A 7,500-nucleotide genomic window follows, 5' to 3' on the forward strand; every position below is an offset into this window, starting at 1 on the left:
GACATGCATTCATATATTGCATGTTAACAATGAAAATATTGCAAATATTGTAAAGAGACTTTCAATTTCTATTTTTTTGGTCAAAAAGCACTAAAATTTTAGTTGTTTTCGCCCAACGTGGGGCTCGAACCCATGACCCTGCGATTAAGAGTCTCATGCTCTACCGACTGAGCTAGCCGGGCTCTTTTGGATGTCTATAGTTTTCTTCCCTATCCCTGCACTGCCGTTTTCCACAGATAGGATGTATTTTTTTGGTCAAAAAGCACTAAAATTTTAGTTGTTTTCGCCCCCCTGAGATTAAGAGTCTCATGCTCTACCGACTGAGCTAGCCGGGCTCCTTTGGATGCCTGTAGTTTTCTTCCCTATCCCTGCACTGCCGCTTTCCACAGATAGGATGCTGTGTAATCATAGGCTCTGGTGGAGTTTGGAAAGAAAATACACATCAGCCAGAGGCAGAAATAGTCTAAGAAAGTATCAAACACAATTACCAGTCAATATCAGAACGCATTGAAGAATATCAGGAAATAGCCGATTAAACCTGTGTGGAAAAAAGTCCTATTTGTGTTTTCTCCACTTTATTTTATAGTAAGATGATACATACTTTTTCTTTTACAGTGAATACATTAAGGTGTGGTATTGCCCCATTACACATCATCCAGACATGCATTCATATATTGCATGTTAACAATGAAAATATTGCAAATATTGTAAAGAGACTTTCAATTTCTATTTTTTTGGTCAAAAAGCACTACAATTTTAGTTGTTTTCGCCCAACGTGGGGCTCGAACCCACGACCCTGAGATTAAGAGTCTCATGCTCTACCGACTGAGCTAGCCGGGCTCCTTTGGATGCTTATAGTTTTCTTCCCTATCCCTGCGCTGCCGTTTTCCACAGATAGGATGCTGTGTAATCATAGGCTCTGGTGGAGTTTGGAAAGAAAATACACATCAGCCAGAGGCAGAAATAGTCTAAGAAAGTATCAAACACAATTACCAGTCAATATCAGAACGCATTGAAGAATATCAGGAAATAGCCGATTAAACCTGTGTGGAAAAAAGTCTTATTTGTGTTTTCTCCACTTTATTTTATAGTAAGATGATACATACTTTTTCTTTTACAGTGAATACATTAAGGTGTGGTATTGCCCCATTACACATCATCCAGACATGCATTCATATATTGCATGTTAACAATGAAAATATTGCAAAGAGTCTTTCAATTTCTATTTTTTTGGTCAAAAAGCACTACAATTTTAGTTGTTTTCCCCCAACGTGGGGATCGAACCCACGACCCTGAGATTAAGAGTCTCATGCTCTACCAACTGAGCTAGCCGGGCACCTTTGGATGCCTATAGTTTTCTTCCCTATCCCTGCACTGCCGCTTTCCACAGATAGGATGCTGTGTAATCATAGGCTCTGGTGGAGTTTGGAAAGAAAATACACATCAGCCAGTGGCAGAAATAGTCTAAGAAAGTATCAAACGCAATTACCAGTCAATATCAGAACGCATTGAAGAATATCAGGAAATAGCCGATTAAACCTGTGTGGAAAAAAGTCTTATTTGTGTTTTCTCCACTTTATTTTATAGTAAGATGATACATACTTTTTCTTTTACAGTGAATACATTAAGGTGTGGTATTGCCCCATTACACATCATCCAGACATGCATTCATATATTGCATGTTAACAATGAAAATATTGCAAATATTGTAAAGAGACTTTCAATTTCTATTTTTTTGGTCAAAAAGCACTAAAATTTTAGTTGTTTTCGCCCAACGTGGGGCTCGAACCCATGACCCTGCGATTAAGAGTCTCATGCTCTACCGACTGAGCTAGCCGGGCTCTTTTGGATGTCTATAGTTTTCTTCCCTATCCCTGCACTGCCGTTTTCCACAGATAGGATGTATTTCTTTGGTCAAAAAGCACTAAAATTTTAGTTTCATGCTCTACCGACTGAGCTAGCCGGGCTCCTTTGGATGCTTATAGTTTTCTTCCCTATCCCTGCGCTGCCGTTTTCCACAGATAGGATGCTGTGTAATCATAGGCTCTGGTGGAGTTTGGAAAGAAAATACACATCAGCCAGAGGCAGAAATAGTCTAAGAAAGTATCAAACACAATTACCAGTCAATATCAGAACGCATTGAAGAATATCAGGAAATAGCCGATTAAACCTGTGTGGAAAAAAGTCTTATTTGTGTTTTCTCCACTTTATTTTATAGTAAGATGATACATACTTTTTCTTTTACAGTGAATACATTAAGGTGTGGTATTGCCCCATTACACATCATCCAGACATGCATTCATATATTGCATGTTAACAATCAAAATATTGCAAATATTGTAAACAGACTTTCAATTTCTATTTTTTTGGTCAAAAAGCACTAAAGTTTTAGTTGTTTTCGCCCAACGTTTTCTTCCCTATCCCTGCACTGCCGCTTTCCACAGATAGGATGTATTTTTTTGGTCAAAAAGCACTACAATTTTAGTTGTTTTCGCCCAACGTGGGGCTCAAACCCACGACCCTGAGATTAAGAGTCTCATGCTCTACCGACTGAGCTAGCCAGGCTCCTTTGGACGCCTATAGTTTTCTTCCCTATCCCTGCACTGCCGTTTTCCACAGATAGGATGTATTTTTTTGGTCAAAAAGCACTACAATTTTAGTTGTTTTCGCCCAACGTGGGGCTCGAACCCACGACCCTGAGATTAAGAGTCTCATGCTCTACCGACTGAGCTAGCCGGGCTCCTTTGGATGCCTATAGTTTTCTTCCCTATCCCTGCACTGCCGTTTTCCACAGATAGGATGCTGTGTAATCATAGGCTCTGGTGGAGTTTGGAAAGAAAATACACATCAGCCAGAGGCAGAAATAGTCTAAGAAAGTATCAAACACAATTACCAGTCAATATCAGAACGCATTGAAGAATATCAGGAAATAGCCGATTAAACCTGTGTGGAAACAAGTCTTATTTGTGTTTTCTCCACTTTATTTTATAGTAAGATGATACATACTTTTTCTTTTACAGTGAATACATTAAGGTGTGGTATTGCCCCATTACACATCATCCAGACATGCATTCATATATTGCATGTTAACAATCAAAATATTGCAAATATTGTAAAGAGACTTTCAATTTCTATTTTTTTGGTCAAAAAGCACTAAAATTTTAGTTGTTTTCGCCCAACGTTTTCTTCCCTATCCCTGCACTGCCGCTTTCCACAGATAGGATGTATTTGTTTGGTCAAAAAGCACTACAATTTTAGTTGTTTTCGCCCAACGTGGGGCTCGAACCCACGACCCTGAGATTAAGAGTCTCATGCTCTACCGACTGAGCTAGCCGGGCTCCTTTGGATGCCTATAGTTTTCTTCCCTATCCCTGCACTGCCGTTTTCCACAGATAGGATGTATTTTTTTGGTCAAAAAGCACTACAATTTTAGTTGTTTTCGCCCAACGTGGGGCTCGAACCCACGACCCTGATATTAAGAGTCTCATGCTCTACCGACTGAGCTAGCCGGGCTCCTTTAGATGCCTATAGTTTTCCTCCCTATCCCTGCACTGCCGTTTTCCACAGATAGGATGCTGTGTAATCATAGGCTCTGGTGGAGTTTGGAAAGAAAATACACATCAGCCAGAGGCAGAAATAGTCTAAGAAAGTATCAAACGCAATTACCAGTCAATATCAGAACGCATTGAAGAATATCAGGAAATAGCCGATTAAACCTGTGTGGAAAAAAGTCTTATTTGTGTTTTCTCCACTTTATTTTATAGTAAGATGATACATACTTTTTCTTTTACAGTGAATACATTAAGGTGTGGTATTGCCCCATTACACATCATCCAGACATGCATTCATATATTGCATGTTAACAATCAAAATATTGCAAATATTGTAAAGAGAGTTTCAATTTCTATTTTTTTGGTCAAAAAGCACTAAAATTTTAGTTGTTTTCGCCCAACGTGGGGCTCGAACCCACGACCCTGAGATTAAGAGTCTCATGCGCTACCGACTGAGCAAGCCGGGCTCCTTTGGATGCCCATAGTTTTCTTCCCTATCCCTGCACTGCCGTTTTCCACAGATAGGATGTATTTTTTTGGTCAAAAAGCACTACAATTTTAGTTGTTTTCGCCCAACGTGGGGCTCGAACCCACGACCCTGAGATTAAGAGTCTCATGCTCTACCGACTGAGCTAGCCGGGCTCCTTTGGATGCCTATAGTTTTCTTCCCTATCCCTGCACTGCCGTTTTCCACAGATAGGATGCTGTGTAATCATAGGCTCTGGTGGAGTTTGGAAAGAAAATACACATCAGCCAGAGGCAGAAATAGTCTAAGAAAGTATCAAACACAATTACCAGTCAATATCAGAACGCATTGAAGAATATCAGGAAATAGCCGATTAAACCTGTGTGGAAAAAAGTCTTATTTGTGATTTCTCCACTTTATTTTATAGTAAGATGATACATACTTTTTCTTTTACAGTGAATACATTAAGGTGTGGTATTGCCCCATTACACATCATCCAGACATGTATTCATATATTGCATGTTAACAATCAAAATATTGCAAATATTGTAAAGAGACTTTCAATTTCTATTTTTTTGGTCAAAAAGCACTAAAATTTTAGTTGTTTTCGCCCAACGTTTTCTTCCCTATCCCTGCACTGCCGCTTTCCACAGATAGGATGTATTTGTTTGGTCAAAAAGCACTACAATTTTAGTTGTTTTCGCCCAACGTGGGGCTCGAGCCCACGACCCTGAGATTAAGAGTCTCATGCTCTACCGACTGAGCTAGCCGGGCTCCTTTGGATGCCTATAGTTTTCTTCCCTATCCCTGCACTGCCGTTTTCCACAGATAGGATGTATTTTTTTGGTCAAAAAGCACTACAATTTTAGTTGTTTTCGCCCAACGTGGGGCTCGAACCCACGACCCTGATATTAAGAGTCTCATGCTCTACCGACTGAGCTAGACGGGCTCTTTTGGATGCCTATAGTTTTCTTCCCTATCCCTGCACTGCCGTTTTCCACAGATAGGATGCTGTGTAATCATAGGCTCTGGTGGAGTTTGGAAAGAAAATACACATCAGCCAGTGGCAGAAATAGTCTAAGAAAGTATCAAATGCAATTACCAGTCAATATCAGAACGCATTGAAGAATATCAGGAAATAGCCGATTAAACCTGTGTGGAAAAAAGTCTTATTTGTGTTTTCTCCACTTTATTTTATAGTAAGATGATACATACTTTTTCTTTTACAGTGAATACATTAAGGTGTGGTATTGCCCCATTACACATCATCCAGACATGCATTCATATATTGCATGTTAACAATGAAAATATTGCAAATATTGTAAAGAGACTTTCAATTTCTATTTTTTTGGTCAAAAAGCACTAAAATTTTAGTTGTTTTCGCCCAACGTGGGGCTCGAACCCATGACCCTGCGATTAAGAGTCTCATGCTCTACCGACTGAGCTAGCCGGGCGCTTTTGGATGTCTATAGTTTTCTTCCCTATCCCTGCACTGCCGTTTTCCACAGATAGGATGTATTTTTTTGGTCAAAAAGCACTAAAATTTTAGTTGTTTTCGCCCAATGTGGGGCTCGAACCCACGACCCTGATATTAAGAGTCTCATGCTCTACCGACTGAGCTAGCCGGGCTCCTTTGGATGCCTGTAGTTTTCTTCCCTATCCCTGCACTGCCGCTTTCCACAGATAGGATGCTGTGTAATCATAGGCTCTGGTGGAGTTTGGAAAGAAAATACACATCAGCCAGAGGCAGAAATAGTCTAAGAAAGTATCAAACACAATTACCAGTCAATATCAGAACGCATTGAAGAATATCAGGAAATAGCCGATTAAACCTGTGTGGAAAAAAGTCCTATTTGTGTTTTCTCCACTTTATTTTATAGTAAGATGATACATACTTTTTCTTTTACAGTGAATACATTAAGGTGTGGTATTGCCCCATTACACATCATCCAGACATGCATTCATATATTGCATGTTAACAATGAAAATATTGCAAATATTGTAAAGAGACTTTCAATTTCTATTTTTTTGGTCAAAAAGCACTACAATTTTAGTTGTCTCGAACCCACGACCCTGAGATTAAGAGTCTCATGCTCTACCGACTGAGCTAGCCGGGCTCCTTTGGATGCCTATAGTTTTCTTCCCTATCCCTGCACTGCCGTTTTCCACAGATAGGATGTATTTTTTTGGTCAAAAAGCACTACAATTTTAGTTGTTTTCGCCCAATGTGGGGCTCGAACCCACGACCCTGAGATTAAGAGTCTCATGCTCTACCGACTGAGCTAGCCGGGCTCCTTTGGATGCCTATAGTTTTCTTCCCTATCCCTGCACTGCCGTTTTCCACAGATAGGATGCTGTGTAATCATAGGCTCTGGTGGAGTTTGGAAAGAAAATACACATCAGCCAGAGGCAGAAATAGTCTAAGAAAGTATCAAACACAATTACCAGTCAATATCAGAACGCATTGAAGAATATCAGGAAATAGCCGATTAAACCTGTGTGGAAACAAGTCTTATTTGTGTTTTCTCCACTTTATTTTATAGTAAGATGATACATACTTTTTCTTTTACAGTGAATACATTAAGGTGTGGTATTGCCCCATTACACATCATCCAGACATGCATTCATATATTGCATGTTAACAATCAAAATATTGCAAATATTGTAAAGAGACTTTCAATTTCTATTTTTTTGGTCAAAAAGCACTAAAATTTTAGTTGTTTTCGCCCAACGTTTTCTTCCCTATCCCTGCACTGCCGCTTTCCACAGATAGGATGTATTTGTTTGGTCAAAAAGCACTACAATTTTAGTTGTTTTCGCCCAACGTGGGGCTCGAACCCACGACCCTGAGATTAAGAGTCTCATGCTCTACCGACTGAGCTAGCCGGGCTCCTTTGGATGCCTATAGTTTTCTTCCCTATCCCTGCACTGCCGTTTTCCACAGATAGGATGTATTTTTTTGGTCAAAAAGCACTACAATTTTAGTTGTTTTCGCCCAACGTGGGGCTCGAACCCACGACCGTGATATTAAGAGTCTCATGCTCTACCGACTGAGCTAGCCGGGCTCCTTTGGATGCCTATAGTTTTCCTCCCTATCCCTGCACTGCCGTTTTCCCCAGATAGGATGCTGTGTAATCATAGGCTCTGGTGGAGTTTGGAAAGAAAATACACATCAGCCAGAGGCAGAAATAGTCTAAGAAAGTATCAAACGCAATTACCAGTCAATATCAGAACGCATTGAAGAATATCAGGAAATAGCCGATTAAACCTGTGTGGAAAAAAGTCTTATTTGTGTTTTCTCCACTTTATTTTATAGTAAGATGATACATACTTTTTCTTTTACAGTGAATACATTAAGGTGTGGTATTGCCCCATTACACATCATCCAGACATGCATTCATATATTGCATGTTAACAATCAAAATATTGCAAATATTGTAAAGAGAGTTTCAATTTCTATTTTTTTGGTCAAAAAGCACTAAA

At 39.7% G+C, this 7,500-nt stretch overlaps 5 non-coding genes across 5 annotated transcripts; all 5 read right to left on the minus strand.

Moving 5' to 3' along the window:
- Positions 1 to 767: 767 nt before the first annotated feature.
- On the minus strand, positions 768 to 840 carry TRNAK-CUU (transfer RNA lysine (anticodon CUU)). The gene has a single exon. It is a non-coding gene; the product is annotated as a tRNA-Lys (tRNA).
- Positions 841 to 2,667: 1,827 nt separating this feature from the next.
- TRNAK-CUU (transfer RNA lysine (anticodon CUU)) lies at positions 2,668 to 2,740 on the minus strand. Its single transcript has one exon. It is a non-coding gene; the product is annotated as a tRNA-Lys (tRNA).
- Positions 2,741 to 3,265: 525 nt separating this feature from the next.
- Positions 3,266 to 3,338, minus strand: TRNAK-CUU (transfer RNA lysine (anticodon CUU)). The gene has a single exon. It is a non-coding gene; the product is annotated as a tRNA-Lys (tRNA).
- Positions 3,339 to 4,120: 782 nt separating this feature from the next.
- Positions 4,121 to 4,193, minus strand: TRNAK-CUU (transfer RNA lysine (anticodon CUU)). Its single transcript has one exon. It is a non-coding gene; the product is annotated as a tRNA-Lys (tRNA).
- Positions 4,194 to 6,834: 2,641 nt separating this feature from the next.
- Positions 6,835 to 6,907, minus strand: TRNAK-CUU (transfer RNA lysine (anticodon CUU)). The gene has a single exon. It is a non-coding gene; the product is annotated as a tRNA-Lys (tRNA).
- Between the last annotated feature and the right edge of the window lie 593 nt (positions 6,908 to 7,500).

This window comes from Ambystoma mexicanum, chromosome 4q, assembly GCF_040938575.1.
Source record: "Ambystoma mexicanum isolate Mex_15411 chromosome 4q, UKY_AmexF1_1, whole genome shotgun sequence".
In the NCBI taxonomy this organism is placed as follows: Eukaryota; Metazoa; Chordata; class Amphibia; order Caudata; family Ambystomatidae; genus Ambystoma; species Ambystoma mexicanum.